General features: G+C 41.4%; 1 long non-coding RNA gene across 1 annotated transcript; it reads right to left on the minus strand.

Moving 5' to 3' along the window:
- Window positions 1-1,368: 1,368 nt before the first annotated feature.
- On the minus strand, window positions 1,369-18,714 carry LOC130543974 (uncharacterized). The gene is made up of 3 exons (XR_008959803.1): window positions 18,522-18,714; window positions 5,514-5,659; window positions 1,369-1,463 (listed from the first exon to the last, which is right to left on the minus strand). It is a non-coding gene; the product is annotated as an uncharacterized LOC130543974 (long non-coding RNA).
- Between the last annotated feature and the right edge of the window lie 567 nt (window positions 18,715-19,281).

Raw genomic sequence — 19,281 nt, forward strand, 5'->3', positions numbered from 1 at the left:
ACAAAACAAACAAAAACCCTCAAATAAATTAGAGACATAAAAATTGTAAAGAAGGAAACAAATCTATCATTTTTGAAGGGGGTATGGTGGTATTCTTGGAAAATCTAAGAGATTCAACTAAAAAAACTATGGTAATAATTCAACAAGATAGTGGAAACAAAATAAATACAAAGATAACTAGCAGTTTTACAAACAACAAACAGAAGACATGATGGGGAAAAGATCATAATTGCAATTAAAAAGACAAAATACTTAGGAATAAACTTTACAAGACCTATATGAACAATGTTAAAACACTAGCATATTCAGAAAAGCTGAGCAAATGAAAGGCATGTCATGTTCTTAGCTAAGACCTAACGTCACAATTTTCCCTAATTTATAAATGGCATATCATCCCCATAAAAATGACAACAGTTTTCTTTAATAGACTGATTGTAAAGTTCATATGGAAAAATTAATAAGACACAGAAGAGTGAAAAAGACAATAAGGGAGACTACCCCTACCAGATCATAATTTAAAAAAGTAATGTAAACAGAATGATTCTGATGCATGATTATACCACCCACAGAACAGAACAGAACAGAAAACCCAGAGATAGACCCAAACACATGGAAACACGCTACACGTAAAGGTGGTACCAAAGATCAGTAGGGATAAAGACAGACTTTTTAATAAAGGGTATTGGATCTATAAGCAAACAAACTGGATACCATACAATGTAGTAGAATAAACTCCAAATAAAAGATTTAAATGTAAAATAAAAACAAAAACAAGAAAAACAGTAATTCATAAAAGTTGGAAGAAAACATGAGAAAATCCAAATATAGACTACAAGTAGAGAAAGCCTTTCTAATTAAGATTAAAAATCCAAAGCCTCGGGGCACCTGGGTGGCTGGCTTAGTCAGTTAAGCATCTACCTTCGGCTCAGGTCATGATCTCAGGGTCCTGGGATCGAGCCCTGCATTGGGGTCCCTGCTCAGGAGAGAGGAGTTTGCTTCTCCCTTTCCCTCTCCTTCTGCCCCTCCACCCCACTCATGCTCACTCTCTCTTTTTTTCTCTCAAATAAATAAAATCTTTAGAAAAAAAATCCAAAGCCTCTAAGGAAAGGTTAATGACTTCAAATGCATAAGGATGAAAGTGTTCCTTATAGAAGAAAAAAAGTGCTATAAGCAAACTCAAATGGCAAAATAGGAAAAAATATTTGCAACTCACATCACACGAAGGGCTAAGATTTCCTTGGAACTGAAAGATTCTGACAATCCAACAGAAAACAAAATGGGCAAAGTACATGAACAACGACAACAAAAAAATCACAGAAAAAAGAAATACAAATGGCTCCTAAACACTGAAAAGATGTTTCAACTTACCTGTACTAGGAGTGCATGGCTGGCTCAGTCAGTAGAGCATGCGAATCTTGATCTCAGGGTCTTGAGTTCAAGCCTCATACTGGCTGCAGAACTTACTTTAAAATAAAAAGATAAACTTCCTTATACTAAAGAAATGCAAATCAAAATAACTTTGATAGACCATCCACACCTATCAACTTGACAAAAAAAGGAAAGGCCTGGTAATGCACTGTTGAAACTATGGCAAAATAGGCTTTCTATTCTATTATTGGCAGGAATATAAATTGATAAAACTCTAGGGAGGGCAATTTATCCATTAAAATTTCAAGGACATAGGGGCTCAGTCAGTTAAGGGTCTGCCTTCGGCTCAGATCATGATCCCAGCATCCTGGAATCGAGCCCCATGTCAGGCTCCCTGCTCAGGGAGTCTGCTTTCCCCGCTCCCTCTGTCCCTCTCCCCTGGCCTCCCCACTTGTGCTCTTTCTCTCTCTCATGCTCTCTCTCTCAAATAAATAAAGAAAGTCTTTTTTTAAAAAATTTCAAAAGCATATATATTTTGACATAGCAATCACATTTTTCAAATTTACCCAGCAGTTCTATTTGCCCACAGAGGAAAAAACATGTATAATTATTGTATTGTAGTGCTATTTGTAATAGCAAGACACTGGAAATGAGCAAGAAATCCATCATAAGAGACTAAAAGAATTTAATAAAGTACATCCTGATGACAGAACACAACAAACTAAAATGGAGACTAAGGGAGAATAAGAAAAATCTCTGTGATTCACTATGAAGCAAGAAGAGCCAAATGCAGAACTGTGTGTACAGCAACTACTTTTTATGTCAAAAAGAAGGAGAACAAGAAAGAGAATGAATTGATCTATAGATTTAATGAAATCCCAACCATAACCCCACAAGATTTTTTGATAAAAACTGATGAGCTGATTCAATTTCAATTCAACTGACAAGCTAAAATTCAAATGGAAATGCAAAGGATCTAAAATAACCAAAATGAGAAAGAAGAGAAAGAAGAATAAAGTTTGAGGGGCTAACACTACTTGATCTCAAGAATTACTATAAAGCTATTGTTATCAAAACAGCACGGTTTTAAGCTTGAAAATAGCAAATAGATCAATGGGACAAAATTAAAAGTCCAGAAATAAACCCACACATATATCATCAATTTTTGACAAAGGTACAAAAGCAATGAAGTAGAGAAAGGACAGACCTGTCAACAAATGATGCTGGAACATTTGGATATTCATATGCAAAGAAAACCTTAACAAAACCTCCCAAAAAACTTAAGATCCATACCTCCTACAGGCAAAAGATGTGAACAGACACTTCAACAAAGAAGAAATACAGGAGTGATGTCATCAAGATGGCAACATTGTCTGTTCCTGACTCTACTCCCTCTTATAAAGAGATCAGCTAACAACTATTCATAAGCAAGATACCACTGAGAGAATCCTAGAACATGGGAGAGAGGCTGACGCACCTTCTGCAACACAGAGACCAAAAACGACCTCATTAGAAGGGTAAAAGGAGAGTTACACACTGACCTCACTGCCTCTCCCCAAGACTGGCACAGCAACATGCTGAGAGGTCTCCCCTGAGCCTAGAGTTCCTCCGGAGGGAAGAGAGAGCCCAGCATCCAGGCGCCCCAGCATTGTGGGTTGCTTCCTGGGAGCCTCCACTCGGACTAATCCGACAGGGATAACAGAGGAATCTAGAAGGCTCAACTACTGGAGGTCCGATTGTGACAGAGAATGGGTAATGGCATGCCACAACTGGTACTCAGATCTTGTTAGACCAAATTCCTACATGCGGCACCCAAGGAGCAATCCCAATCAGCAGTTTTGCTTGTGCAGAGCCAAGCCCGTAGCACAGTCTGACCAGAGAACTCAGCAGGGTACAGGTTTGCCTGATGGTAGGGTCCTCGAACAAAGAGCTTTGGAAGCCCTTGTGAACTGGCCTGCTGCGCACAGGCAGACAAGTGAGTCATAGCGTGGCACACAGCTGGCTGTAATTTCCAGTTCTTCCAGATGAGAAAGCCTGATCTGGTTCATCTATTAAGCTGCCTGGAACTAGCCTAGGCAGAAGTCATAGCCCTGCCCATTGCTGAATACAATCTTCAGCCTGCCCAACCAGAGAATCTAACCACTGCACACAGGAACCCACATAACCCATCCAACAGCCCTGCTTATAGCAGCTCTTGAACAGAGAGCACAGCCTATGGCTTTCCCCATCTGCAGAGCAAAAGCAGTGGCCAGGGAAATTCAGTGCACAGTCTTGCCTGATTCAAGTTCATAAACAATGAGCTGTGTAGCCCCTGCGGCCCATTCTGCTGCCCCACCAGAGCAGGGAAGCTAATTCATAGTGCCGTATACTGCTGAGTATAGTACTCCAACCTGACTGTCTAGTAAGCTGACCAGAGAACCCAGGCAAATGCAGAGCCCATCCTACAGCCTCACTTGGGCAGTGAACCAAGCCAGCTGTCCTAGTTGTTCTCAGTCAGCAGTATCCCCTCCACCCCAACCACAAAGCTTGGACCGTGGTCTCAAATAAAGACAGACCCTGACAGCACATCCCATCTGCCCAAGGATGTTACCAGCAGACTGTCCGGGAACCTACACTGAACTGACTGGTAAAGAATTGTCCCTACTAAAGTTAACCTATGAAATCTAGAAGAGGAAACTGCTCACTCAGATGCACACATAACAACATAAGGAATCAAAGACAATGAAAAATCAGGTAAACATGCCACCACCAAAGGAAACTAATAAACCTCTGATGACTAATCCTAAAGAAATGGAGATCTATGAGCTGCCAAGCACACAATTCAGAACAGTCCTCTTAAAGTTTAGCAAACTACAAGAACACAAAGAAAGAACACAATTAAACAATATTCCGAAAACAATGCATGAAGTACACTAAACAGAAAGCCTCAAAAAACCCCACAACATAAATCCTAGACCTGAAAAATGCAATGACTGAAGAATTCAATAGAGAGCTTCAACAGTAGACTCAACCTAAAGAAATGCAAAAGAATCACTGATTTAGAAAATAGGACATTTGAAATCAGAGGAGCAAAAGGAATAAAGAATGAAAAAAAGTAAAGAAAGCCTACAGTACTTATAGAACATAATCAAAAGAAATAATATCTGCATTGTGGAAATGCCAGGAGAAGAGAAAGGGATAGAAAACATATTTAAAGCAATAATGGTTGAAAATTTCCCAAACTTCTGGAGAGAAATGGGACATCCAGATCCATGAGGTCCAAAGGAGCCCAAATAAACTGACCATGAATAGGACTATAGGACTACATCAAGATACATTATAATTGTCAAAAGTCAAAGACAGAAGAATTCTGAAGGCAGCAGAAAAACAGGGAAGTTTAATACAAGAAAACCTCCATAAGACTATTGGTGAATTTCTCAACAGAAACTTATTGGGCTAGGAAAGAACAGGACGATATATTCAAAAATGCTGAAAGGAGGAAAAAAGATCTGTCAACTAAGAATTTTACACCCAGCAAATCTGTCCTTCTCCCAAACAAAAGACTCTCTAAACAAAAGCAGAGGAAGTTCATCACCTTTGTACTTGTCTTACAAGAAATGAAAAAGGGAGTTCTTTGAATAGAAGGAAACCAATAGAAATCATAAAAACATAAGAAGGTAACATAAAACTCGCTAGTAATGGTAAATATATAGTCAAAGTTAAATTCTATAATATGGTAATGGTGGTGTGTAATTCACTTACGACTCTAGCTTAAAAATTAAAAAACACAGTAAAAATATCCTTAACTACAATATCTGTTATTGGTTACACAATATAAAAAATATGTGAACCTTAGCCTCATAACTTAAATTGTGAGGTGAAGGAGAAATAAAAGTGTAAAGTTTAGGAATGATATTGAAGTTCTTCTCAACTTGAGTAAGGGTGTTATAATTTTGAGAAAATTTATTTAAGCCTCATGGTAACCATAAGGGAAGAACCTGTAGTAATTACACAAAAGAACAGGATAATGAGGTCAGAGCATACTGATACCAAAAGACACCAAACACACAAAAAATAGTAGGATAAGAAACAAGGAACAATAGATCTACAAAACAGCCAGAAAAGAATGAACAAAATGGCGTTAGTCTTTACTTATCAATAATTACCTTAAGTGTAAATGGATTAAATTCTCCAATTAGGGGCACCTGGTGGCTCAGCTGGTTAAGTGTCCAACTCTTGATCTCAGCTAAGGTCTCAATCTCAGGGTCGTGAGTTTGAGCCTCACGCTGGGCTCCATGCTGTGTGGACCCTACTAAAAAAAAAAAAAAAATCCAACTTAAAGACAGAGATGGCTGAAATGATTTAAAAAACAAAAATCAAGACCCAATGATATGTTGCCTGCAAAAGACTCACCTTTGGTTTAAAGATATACACAGACTGAAAATACAGGGATAGAAAACAGTATTTCAAAAAAACTGTAAGGAAAAAACCACCCCAAAACAGAAGTAGCCATGTTTGTATCATACAAAATAAACTTCAAACTAAAAATAGTAAAAAGAAACAAAGAAGATCATTATATAATGATACAGTGGTCAATCCATCAAGAAGCCATAACAATTGTAAATATTCATGCACCCTACATCAGAGCACCTAAATATACAAAGCGAAAACTAAGAGAGCTAAAAGGAGAAACAAACAGCAATACGATAACAGCTGGGGACTTTAAGACCCCACTCTTAACAATGGATAGATTATCCAGACACAGAATCAATAAGGAAACAAATTTACACAGCACTATAGATCAAATGGACTTAACAGACATATACAGAATATTCTATCCAATAACAGCAATATACACACTTTTCAAGTGCACATGGAACACTTCTTAGGATAGACTGTATGTTATGCCACAAAATAAGTCTCAGCAAATTCAAGAAGACTAAAGTCTTATACAAAGTATCTTCTCTGACCATGGTGGTATGGAACTAGAAATCAACAACAGGAGGAAGATGGAAAAATTCACAAATATATGGAAATTAAACAACATTCTTTTCAACAACCAATGGAATCAAAAGAGAAATAAATAAGTATCTTGAGACAAGTGAAAATGGAAACACAACATACTCAAACTTATGGGACATAGCAAAAGCAGTTCTAAGAGGAAACTTCCTAACATTAAGTGCCTAGAGTAATTATCAAAAAAGATCTCAAATAAACAACTTAACTCTAAGCCATAAGGAACTAGAAAAAGAAGAACTGGCCCAATTTAGCAGAAGGAAATAATAAAAATTATAGCAGAAATAAATCCAAGAACAAGAGAAAAATAGAAAAGATTAACAAAACAAAGAGCTGGTTCTTTGAGAAGATAAGAGGACCTAAACCAACAAAACTGTAAATGGGAAAGGAAACATTACAACCAATAACACAGAAATACAGAGGATCACTAGAACCTACTATGAACAGCTATATGCCAAAAAACTGGACAACCTAGAAGAAATGGAAAAATTCTTAGAAATATGCAATCTAGGGATACCTGGGTGATTCAGTCGGTTAAGTGTCTACCTTCAGCTCAGGTCTTCCTGGGATTGAGCCCCAAGTTGGGCTCCCTGCTCTGCGGGGCGTCTGCTTCTCCCTCTCCCTTTGCCTGCTGCTCTCCCTGCTTGTGCTCTGTCAAATAAATAAAATATTAAAAAAAAAAAAAAGAAATATGTCATCTACTAAGCATGAATCAAGGAGAAATAGAAACTCCAAACAGACTGATTACTAGTAAGGAGATTGAATTAAAATTTTTATTTATTTGTCAGAGACAGAAAGAAAAAGAGGACGATCAGGGGGAGTGGCAGGCAGAGGGAGAGCAGGCTCCCTGCTGAGCAAGGAGCTCCATGCAGAACTCCATCCCAGGACCCTGGGATCATGACCTGAGCTGAAGGCAGATACTTAACTGACTGAACCACCCAGGTGTCCCAAGGAGATTGAATTAGTAACCAAAAATCTCCCAGCAAAGAATAGCCCAGGACCAAATGGTTTTGCTGATGAATTTTACCAAACATTTAAAGAAGAATTAATGCCAGTCCTTCTCAGACTCTTCCAAAAAACTGAAAGGGTGGGGGTGCCTGGGTGGCTCAGTTGGTTAAGAGTCTCCTTTTGGCTCAGGTCATGATCTCAGGGTCCTGGGATTGAGCCCCGCATCAGGCTCCCTGCTCAGCGGGGAGCCTGCTTCTCCCTCTCCCTCTGCTGCTCCCCCTGCTTGTGTGCTCTATCTCTCTGTGTGTCAAATAAATAAAATCTTAAAAAAAAAAAAAAAACTGAGAGGGAAGGAACACTCCCAAATTTATTTTAGAAGGCCAGCACTACCTTGATAGGAAAGTCAGGAAATGACATCACAAGAAAAAAGAAAAAAGAAACACGACAACAAAGAAACAACTATAGGCCAATATCCCTAATGAATACAGACACAAAAATTCTCAAAATACTAGCAAACCAAATTCAGCAGGATATTAAAAATATCATTCACCATGATCAAGTGAGATTTATCCCTGGGATCAAGTATGGCACAGCATATAGAAACCAACCATTGTGATACATCACATGAACAAAGTGAAAGAAAAAAATCAGATGATCATACCCATAGACACAGAAAAAGCATTTGAAAAATTCAACATCCATTAATGATAAAAGCTCTTAACAAATAAGGTATAGAAGGAATGAACCTCAACATAATAAAGGCCATATACAATACAGGCGCACAGCTAATGAACTCAATGGTGAAAGGTTGAAAGCTTTTCCTTATTCCAAAAACAGGAACAAGACAACAGTGTCACTCTTACCATTCCTGTTCAACACAGTACTAGAAGTCCTAGCCAGAGCAACCAGGCAAGAAAAAAGAAGTAAAAGGCATTCAGAATTGTAAAGGAAGAAATAAAATTGTCTCTCTTTGCAAACGACATGATTTTATATAGAGAAAAATCCTAAAGACTCCACCAAAAAACTGTTAGATCTAATCAACAAATTCAGTGAAGTTGCAGGTTACAAAAAGACATTTTTAAAAAGTAGCATTTCTATATACTAATAATAAATAACCCCCAAAAAGAAAGAACACCACCCCATTTACAATAGCATCAAAAACAATAAATACTTAAGAATAAATTAAACCAAGGAGGTAAAAGATCTCTACTTTGAAAACTACAAGACATTGATGAAAGAAACTGAAGCAGAGACAAATAGATGAAAAGGTATCCTGTGCTCATGGATTGGAGAAATTAATATTTTTTAATGTCTACACTACCAAAGCTATCTGCAGATTCAATGCAATCCCTATCAAGATTCCAATGGCATTTTTTATAGAAGTAGAAAAAATAATTCTAAAATTTATAGGGAACCACAAAAGACCCCAAGTAGCCAAAGCAATCCTAAGAAAGGACAAAGCGGAAGGCATCACACTTCCTAATTTCAAGCTATACCATAAAGTTAATCAAAAACAGTATGGTACCAGCATAAAAACAGATACATAGACCAATAGAACAGAACTGAGAGCCCAGAAGTAAACCCCAACATATGCAGCCAACTAGAATTAGACAAGGGCGCCAAGAATACTCAATGAAAAAAAGACCATCTCATCGATAAATGGTGCTGTGAAAACTAGATATCTGTGTGTAAAACAGTGACACTAGACCTCTATCTTACACCACACACAAAAATTAACCCAAAATGGATGGAAGACCTAAATGTAAGATACGAAATCATAACAATCCTAGAAGAAAACATAGGAAAAAAACTCCTTGACATAGGTCTTGGCAATAATTTTTTGGATATGACACCTAAAACATAAGCAACAAATTAAAAAATAAACAAGTGGGACTACATCAAACTAAAAAGCTTCCAAAGAGCAAAAACAACAAACAAATAAACAAAATCAACAAAATAAAAAGACAACTTGCAGAATCAAAATGCAAATTATAGATGTAGCTGATAAGGGGTTAATACCCAAAATATACAGGGAACTCATACAACTCAATAGTAAAAAAAAATAATAATAATTTAAAAATGGGCAAAGGACTGGAGTAGACATTTGTCCAAAGAAGACATACAAATGGCCAACACGTACATTTAAAGATGCTCAAAACCACTAATCACAGAAATGCATTTTAAAACCACAATGAGGTGGGACGCCTGGGTAGCGCAGTTGTTAAATGTCTGCCTTCAACTCAGGGCATGATCCCAGTGTTCTGGGATCGAGCCCCGCATCAGGCTCCTCCGTTGGGAGCCTGCTTCTTCCTCTCCCACTCCCCCTGCTCGTGTTCCCTCTCTTGCTTGCTGTCTCTCTGTCAAATAAATAAATAAAATCTTAAAAAAAACAAAAACAGAAAAACCACAATGAGGTATCCCCTCTTGCCTGTTAGAATGACTATTATCAAAAAGATAAGAGATAACAAATGCTGGTGTATACGTGAAGAAAAGGGAACCTTTGTACATTGATAGGGTTGGTAAATGATGGTAGGATTGTACAATGATGCAGCCACCATGGAAAACAACATAGGGGATCCTCAAAAAATTAAAAGTAGTACTACCATATGATCTCACAATCCCATTTCTGAGTATATACCTGAAGGAAACAAAAGCACTATATCAAAGAGACACATGTACCCACATGTTCATAACAGCATTATTTATAATAGCCAAGACACAGAAATAATCTAAGCATCCACTGATGGATGAATGGATAAAGCAGTTGTGGTGTATTATGTGTGTATACATATACACAATGGAATATTATTTATCCATAAAAAATGTGGAAATCCTGCCATTTGGATAGACCTTGAGGGCATCATGCTAAGTGAAATAAGTCAGACAGAAAAAAGATAAAACTCTATGATCTCATTTATATGTGGAATCTAATAACAAACAAAATACCCAAAGTCATAGAAAAAGAAACCAGATTTGTGGTTACCGTAGGTGGGAAGGGGGGGAGCTGGATGAAGGATGTGTAAAGACACAACTTCCAGTTACAAATAAGTACAAGGGATGTCATCTACAACATGGCGGCTATAGTTTACACTGCTGTATGATATACATGAAAGTGTTAACAGAGGAAATCCTAAGAGTTCTCATCATGAAGAAAATAATTTTTTTCTTTTATTTTGTATCTATATGAAAGGATGGATGTTAAATAAACTTATTGTGGGGGGCGCCTGGGTGGCACAGCGGTTAAGCGTCTGCCTTCGGCTCAGGGCGTTATGGGATCGAGCCCCACATCCCGGCGTTGTGGGATCGAGCCCCACATCAGGCTCTTCCGCTGTGAGCCTGCTTCTTCCTCTCCCACTCCCCCTGCTTGTGTTCCCTCTCTCGCTGGCTGTCTCTATCTCTGTCAAATAAATAAATAAAATCTTAAAAAAAAATAAAATAAAATAAAAAATAAACTTATTGTGGTAATCGTTTCACAAAATTCATAAGTGAAATCATTAACTTAGTGCTATATATCAATTATAACTCAACAAAACTATAAAAAATGAAGATATACATATGTCAAAATAACACATGAAGAGAGGCTCAACATTACTAGTCATCAGGGAAACGCACGAGGAGGAATACAAATGAGCATGAGAAAGCTGTTTGGGGTGACGGATATGCTCACTATCTCGACTGTGGTGATGGTTTGACAGGCATATCAATATGCTAAAAATACCAATTGCACATTTTAAATATGTGCAGTTTATTATATATCATCTGTACTTCAAAAGAAGCTTTTTAAAGAAATAAAGGAGTTGGGATGAGCACTGGGTGTCAAATGTTAAGTGATGAGTCACTAAATTCTACTCCTGATGCCAATACTACACTATATGTTAACCAACTTGAATTAAAGAAAAAAAAAAGAAAGAAGGAAGAAAGTGACTTTAAAAATGGAATTATCTTTTCATTCAAAAAAGTTTAAAGTTTTGAATGCTATGAATATTTTACCTACTCCAAAAATGAAATAAAAAATCAAAATTCGTTTTAAGCCAAAGAACAGTAGTTGGAGTTCATATTTTTCCTGCTTAAGCTACAAATCCTCTCAAAATGAGAATCTCCCTAGCCTACACACTTCCCACTAGACCAGCAACCCTGCGCTCTTTAGTCTGCCCTCCTGGATGACTCAGAATCCCAAGAGATGGTTACTGACTGAGAGCTGTGTTTTGTTAGACAATTTATATGTAAATGTCTTTGCCCTCAGAATGAGTCTGAGTAACATCTTAAGGACAGGGCAAAGGAACAGAAGCTCCAATAGAATTGAAAAGAATGTGCCAGATGCAAAGACCAGCATATATATTATATACAATAATTTGAAACGGAATAAATACGGTTTGTATATTTTTAAAAAACAGCACCACCAAAGACCAGTGTAGATTTGCCTCGACGCTGTCCAATCAATTACCAGCTAAGAAGACCTCAGTAAGTACGATACTTAGGAAGAAATAACCCTCAGTTTTTTAATCATCAGGAATTTGGCCTCAAAACTTGAATAAAATTAGAATACATTTATTGACAATAAATATAAGAGGAAAGGGATCTAACACGGAGAGAAATCCAAACCTCCTGACCAAACTTTGTAGTTAAAAACCCAAGTTGCTCTGGACAAATTCAGGATGTAAGTCACTCACTCAAGATAACTTGTTTATGATCTCCAGTTGGGAGTGATTATCAATGCTCCTTTGCCCCTGATGCTATTAAGCAACAGCAGCCATCCTGGAAATGCCATCACAGCCATGGAATACCTCCCTGTTTCTTTTTCACTAGAGAATGAAAGATACTGGATCTGGCTTATGGAGCCAACATGGGAGGGTCCTTTACCCCAGCATTTCTCAATCAGGCACGATTCTCCAGATGCTGAGAATCAACCTTGAAAATAGAGGTCTGATACCGGAAGGGGCCCCTGGGCTCGCTAAACAATAGAAATTGACAAGAAGCCAAATGGGAGTTCCAGGCAAGGCTTTACTGGGGCTTCTCCTCCAGCACAAGGGAGACAGCAGCACAAAGGGAAGAGCCCTGAGGCTTTCCAGGCTGGCTCCCTGAGGAGAGGTCAGGGAGAGCTTTAAAATTTGAGTTAGGTAGGAAAAGGGTAACATCTGAACACGCACAGGTGGGGAATTTTTGGCTCTCAGCACTTAAAGGTCTTGATTCTTAGGTAGGACATGTCTAATTAGTATGTTAAATCTCTACCCCTGGGAGGGATTTTTATTATAATGAGGGAGAAAGTCAGCACTGGGGTCCATCTAGGTGCAGACTGGTTTGGCCCTGTCTTTGCCAGTCTTTGTAGTAAGCATCTTCCCACCGCACTCCTGCAAGATAAACTATTCAAGAGGCATAGAGTTCTAGCTTTTTTTTTTTTTTTTCCCTTATGGAGGCAGTCAAGGAACACTGGATTTTGTGGTCAGGGTTGAGGGGACCCCAGTCCAGTCCCTCCTCTGTCTCATCTTCAGAACCTGCTTCACGCTGAATGGGGGCTATTGTCCCTGTCCTACCCCGGAGGGGTCTCACTGACGGTTCTAATGATTTATAAGGACTAGAATCCTCCTGTAGTGGTGTAGGTTGGAATCCTTGCACCGCCACGAGCTTGACTTGGAATTACTGAAGCTGAAAGACACAGCTTTTCCAGGAGGTTAAAAACCCAGGGCCCCAAAAGTAACAGCAATAAAATGGCCACTAAGGTCCAAGGAAAGGCAAGAACCAAGTATCATTTGGTAGGTGCCCTCTAGTGGACTCCCAGGTGGTTTGGGCAGTGGGGTTGTTAAAATTTTGTAGCCATGTAGCCTGTTGGAGGATGATGTCAGCCTTTGTTTCACTTCTCCAGAAACATTACTGAAGCAACAAGACATATTCGCAATAGCACCTATTCCCCCTTGCTCAGCCAGTACATAATCCAAGGCTAACCAGTGATCTAAGACTCTTGAAGTCAGAGAATCTAATGATTTTTGTATGAGTTTAAAATCCTGTCCTGTTTCAGACACCACCATGGACACGGTATATGGCAGCACTGTTGTAAATTAATCCCCAGCCAGTCCCATCAAGGAACCAAGGTAACTACCCCGGCAATCAGCAGACACACTGCTCATCTGGACCATGGTGATAGCTGAGTGCTCTGGGGGTTATTGGAGAATATTTATTTATTTATTTATTTATTAAGATTTTATTTATGTATTTGACAGAGAGAGACAGCCAGTGAGAGAGGGAACACAAGCAGGGGGAGTGGGAGAGGAAGAAGCAGGCTCCCAGCAGAGGAGCCTGATGTGGGGCTCGATCCCATAACGCCGGCATCACGCCCTGAGCCGAAGGCAGACGCTTAATGACTGAGCCACCCAGGCGCCCCTATTGGAGAATATTTAATATCCTGGGGGGGGGGGTGCAATATACTCCATAGTCCAATCACCTCTAGTACGGTCAGTATCGAAGGACTGAACCACTATCCCCTTCCCACCTACCATTCCCAGGAACATTTCTCCTTTAGCCAGATATAAGAGTCCTGGATAGGATGGGTGTTAGGGGACAGCCACAAGAAGTATTTGTGGTTGTCTCTCTGGTTTTCAGTGTTGGCAGTCTAGGATACCTGTGACCCTGCCTAACAGGCCAGGTAACTACGCCACCATGGCTGTATCTTCCGGATCCCATAGGGTGTCTGAACTACAGTTGGTCATAGTGCACATGAGCGGAATAGGGATCCGGCATGGGGTGAGCTACACCTTTTGGTGGGCAGGTTCCTCTCGTAGTCTGGCTACAGATGGGGGTCCTGCAAGGAGCACAAGAGGTGTTACGTGGGGGTAAACTGGGATCTATGTTGGTTTACCAGGTCAGGGCTGATGGATTAAACATTTTGTGGTGGTCAGGTTAACGGGTACTGGGTGGATGCAGAGGACTGGGTTCTTTGAGATTTATTGGCTCTGGAAATGGGGTGTTTTTGGACCTGGAACCATTCTGCAGGGTACCCCCACCAGACTCTGCCTCTGTTATTATAGACCTTGAAGGCCTCCTCCACCAACTTTGACAGTGGAGTCCAAGGGCCAGCCTCCCACTTTTGTACTCTTCTCCTAATGTTTGGAGCCAACTGGGTAATAAACGCAGAGCCAGCGATGCCCTTCATGTCGCGCTCCAGCTCTGGGTCAGCATCCTTTCTGAATGTGTCCGTTACCCAGCTCAGAGACTGCCAGGCGTTCATCCTTCCCATGTGGAATCTTTCTAACCTTATCCTCATTTGCAAGTTTTAACATACACCTTTTCATCCTTTCAGACAAACAAGCGGTATAATGCCTCATTCTAGTTTGGTCACTAGGACACTGACGTCCTGCCAGGTCAGCCAGAACATCAGCCCCAGTCTGACAAACTCATCCCTAAACTTACCAGGATTTTCTGAAAATCTACCAAACCTTTCTTTGCATATCCTAGGGGTCTCACAGAGAAAGGGACACATACTCTAGTAATTGCCCCATTCTCATCAACCACCTCCTGAAGGGGAGAGAGACCCTGGTGTGGCGGTGAGGTGAAGGAGGGAACTAGCTCGGAGCCTGACTGGGATCCCATTGGGGATAGTGCTGGGGGCTCCAGTTTGGGGGGTTCTGGTGCTTCAGGAGCCTGACTAGGGTAAGCTGGGGGCTTAGGGAGGCCAGCTGGGACCTGAAAAGATTCTGAAAGGAGACGGTTTGGCAGTGGCTGGAAGAGAAGATCCATGACCAAATCTGGCTCTGAATCCTTTGGAGGTGGGGTAGAGATGGAGGCCACACATATACCTCAGGAGTCCTGCCCGCCTGGGTCTTCATACAGTTTTGCAAAGGCCTGGATGTAAAGCATCTCTCCCCACTCTTGAGATCATTTACCAAACAGATGCAACTGTAAAACAGAATTAAAGTCCAGGGACCCATCTGGTGGCCACTTCTTTTGATCACCGAAAGTGTACTGGGGCCAGGCCAAGCTACAAAGGAAAACTTCTTTTTTTTCCAAGGCGTCTAATTTGAATTGGTCCAATTATTAAGAATGCAACCCAAGAGGAAGTCTTTTGGAATCCTCTGAGCATTTCCCATATTTACAAATAAAGCTGGTGTGCTATTATCAAAGAAGCTGGGTGGGGCTTCCAGATTGAGCATCTTAGGGATACAAGCACAGTCCCAGTCACTATGGAAATAAAGGCTGTGGAGAAGAGAGAGACAACCAAGTACAAAGAGTGGAGGGGGTCCCGCAGTTCTGAAATCTGTGTCCCAGCAACCTCTCCAATATCCTCAATCTCACACCAAGTCCTTGTCCTGCTCAATCTTAACCCGAACTTACTTTGGGCTGAAATTAATTAATAAGGTGGCTAACCAGACAGGCAGAAAGAGAGAAAACAGAGATTTTAGGGTCAGAGAGAGCCTCTGCCCATGTATTATTTCGGGGTCTTCACAGGACAATGAGATCTAACCTGGTGACAAATTCTCGACTGGCGAGGCAACAAAGAAGCCCACCCAGCTCCTCTCCCCACAGATGGGGACAAAGGATCGAAAAGCACCCAGGAGTTTTAAAGAGGGTAACAAGACAGGGAGTCTCCAGGCTGAAAGTGGGCAGTGGGTGGAGGAGGGAGCTGGAAGGAACTGGAGAGTGCGAAGAAAGAAACCAAGCAGGGGCCGGTGGAGGGAGGTACTCTGTTCACTGCCTATTAGGATGGCTCAGGCCTGGCGGGGCAGGGAGGGGGGGCATTCCAACCCTCCTTTTTCTTGAGTGTCTATTCAGGCAACTCAGAACCAGGGAACAAGAGAAGGATAAAGAGAAAATATCAAATTTCCTGTGGCTATCAGTATACCTCCACCATGGTCACTAGTCCCCATCAGGGGGAGCCAGTTAGACCAAGGTCTGCACGGTGCAAGGCAGGCCTCTCCCACCCCTGCTGGTTAGTTCTGGGCCAAAGGAAGCAAGCTCTCGCAGACTGAGAGGAGCTAAGCTGTAGCTGTCTGGTAGCGGCTCCCACAGAATATAAGGAGGAGGAGAAGGAGCCTGGAAAAGAAGAGGGAGGTTAAATGAGAAGGGAAGGAAATAGGTAAGGAAGGGAAAAGGGAAAAGCACTGCCTGAATATGAGAGTAGCGGGAACCCCAAGACACTGGAGGCAGACTTACTTAGCACAGGGACACCGAAGCAGCCGCGAAGGGATAGTGTCCAGCTGCCCCAATGGGTCCTAGACTCTCTCCCAGAGCAGGTGAAAGATCCCCTGGGGTCCTCTGTGGTCCCCAAAGAGCTAGGATACTGAATCAGGCTCTTGTGCTCTCTAAACAATAGAAATTGACAAGAGGCCAAACGGGAGTCCTTGCTCTGTCTCAGGTGGATTTGCTGACTGGGAATCATCTTGCAGTTTCATTATAAATTTAGCTCAACCGTGTAATGAATAAGCCAGTCTATGGAAATCCTGTAGGAAGTTTCCAGTTACCATCAGCTTTGGGACTCCCACCTATTTTCACCTTCCTTATTTCAATTCTGAGTGATCAACACAAAAATTTATGCTTACTGAAGAGTTTAATAAAGGTAACACAAAGGACTATTTTTAAAGTGAGAGTTTTGGTTCAAGTTTCTGGAAAACTTGCATCAAGATTTCATCACAGCACAGCTTGAATAAATGTGGACCCAGAAGAGCTTTTTTAAATTGTTGGATTTGTGTAAGACTTGGATATTTCTCATGATTTTGTGGCTTGGGGTGAAAATACTTTCACAACCTGCTCCTACAGCAAAACAAACAAACAAACAAAAAACCCCAAACAAAACAAAACAAAAAACCCTGATAAACTAAGAAATCATCAGCTGGGCCTTAGACCCTATGAAGATTCACTCGGGCCTCAACTCCTGCCAAACTGATAGAGTGATTGTTCTTCAAACTAACCTAGAGGTTAGCTCTTCCTCAATGCTTTCAAAGAACACAATTCTGCTTGTGTACCCAGCTTCTTCTCCATTTTACTGCCTTCACCTTTCTTAAAGGCTATCCCAAGTTCCCATCATACCCAAGACAAGTCAGTGAAGAAACTAGCCCAAACTGATGCTAATTGTACTTTTAGGAAGAAATAGTAGCCTGGTGGGTCTATATGGGCGTTGGGGTGGATCCTGAGAGCAAAAGGAAATCACGGAAGGTTGCCAACTGAAAAATGAAAAGGTTGGGTTTATTTTCTTAAGTGTTCTACTGGGCTGGAATGGATATTAGCGTGGGGAGCTGTGGAGATCCAGGTGACCCACAGAGGAGTTGTCAGGAGAAAGGATACTACGTGCACTGTTCTAGAAGGAAAGCATGGGTGTTGAATAGGGTTTGAGGGCAGTAAGAGAGGACAAGCAGAGAGCTACTATTTAATAGCGTGCAGCAAGAAACAGGTCATTTGCTGAGAGGTGGGGCAATGAGAAGAATCTGCAGTCTGAGACACAGATTTCTGAATTCCTGAGGCTTTCAGGAAGTGAAGAGGGAGTGCGTGAAGGTGGAAATGGGGCAGGTCCCCCAGCAGCCCTCGGCAGTTTGGTCCAAGGCTTGAAGATTTGATTCGTGCAAAATCATGAAACAAGAGATTAACAATGATTATTAATACCATTTCTACCCTAACTCAGAAGGCTTACTGGATGCCAAGCTAGGCATTTTTGTATACTTGATCTCATATCAACCTCACCACAACCTTTCCAGAAGATTATCATTTTACAGTGGAAAAATCTGTGGCTCATGGGAGTTGAAGGAACCTGGTCAGGGTTAGGGAGGCAGAACAGGAGTCTGGTATCCCCTGTACGTAGCTGGCTTTAGAGCCCCAGCTGCAGAATTGTCATTATTCACCTCCCTAAGGGAAGCATCTGGCAGGACTTTAGAATGACTTCACTCCTTTTTTTTTCTTGTTAAGGGAGAGAGTATAGATTAGGTGTTTAAAAACGAGCAGTTCACAAACATTAAGGAGCCTGGAAATCACTGAAGTAAACTATCGAGCAAACCTACGTGCTTAAACTTTACAACGAAAAGGAAAGGTACGTTTACAATTCCTTACTGAAGAGTTTCATCGTAAGGATACCTCCCACTTTTTGTTTGCAGTTTCAAGCCGGTTTTAAACAGGACTGAGATTTTTGGATTGCTTGACGATTCGCTAATTACCTGAACTCTGGGCCTCCCCTCCCCCCACCCCGCCCCCGTTCCCGGCTTGGGGATGGGTAAAGGTGCCTCAAAGACGCTTACAGTGATGTTTGCCTCTTCTCTCTCCGGAGACTCTTTTGAAGAGAAAATCGTTAGGAGCACGAGAGAACACTATAGACATTTGCGGGTTTGCTCCGACAGAGTAACCGAAAGACAGCGCTCCCGCGACGAGAGCGAGCCCGAGAGCTCCCTCTTAACACCTGGAGGTGATGGGTGGAGCCGCAAGGCAGCACCAGGTGAGCGAAAGACGGAAATGGTCGCAGAAGACACGGCGGCGCCGACAGCGCGCGCCCTGAGTTCAAATAGGCAGTCGGCTACGGTGGCTCGTGAGGGCCATACAGTTTTAGGACAGCGATCGCATCTGGCGCCTGGTGGAGTGAAGTGGGTGTCAACCCAGACAGGGACAACCCTGAGTGGGCGCAGAGACGGACCATCGAGGACCACGAGAAGGGGGCGCCCCCAGCTGGCCAGAGTCGGATAAGGAGACAGAAGAGCAATGCCTTTCATTTCATTTCATTTCATTTCATTTCATTTCATTTCATTCATTCAGTTTGTTCTTGGATGTGACCCTTTCAGCGACACTGCAAGGAAAATTCTGTTTCTGGAGGGAGGTTGGACTAAATGAGACTGGCCACCAAACACTTAGTGCATGCAGGGCAGTCCAGACGACAGTTGCTTAATGCCACCTGACCGGATCCAGATGCAGCCAGCCTGCAGCGAGGGAGCTGGGCAAATAAATACCCCAACCTTACTGTCCTCCCTCTTGCTCTTGTGCCTGGGCTCCCTGCTAGCTGTATCTGAC

This window comes from Ursus arctos, unplaced genomic scaffold (genome assembly GCF_023065955.2).
Source record: "Ursus arctos isolate Adak ecotype North America unplaced genomic scaffold, UrsArc2.0 scaffold_17, whole genome shotgun sequence".
NCBI lineage: Eukaryota > Metazoa > Chordata > Mammalia > Carnivora > Ursidae > Ursus > Ursus arctos.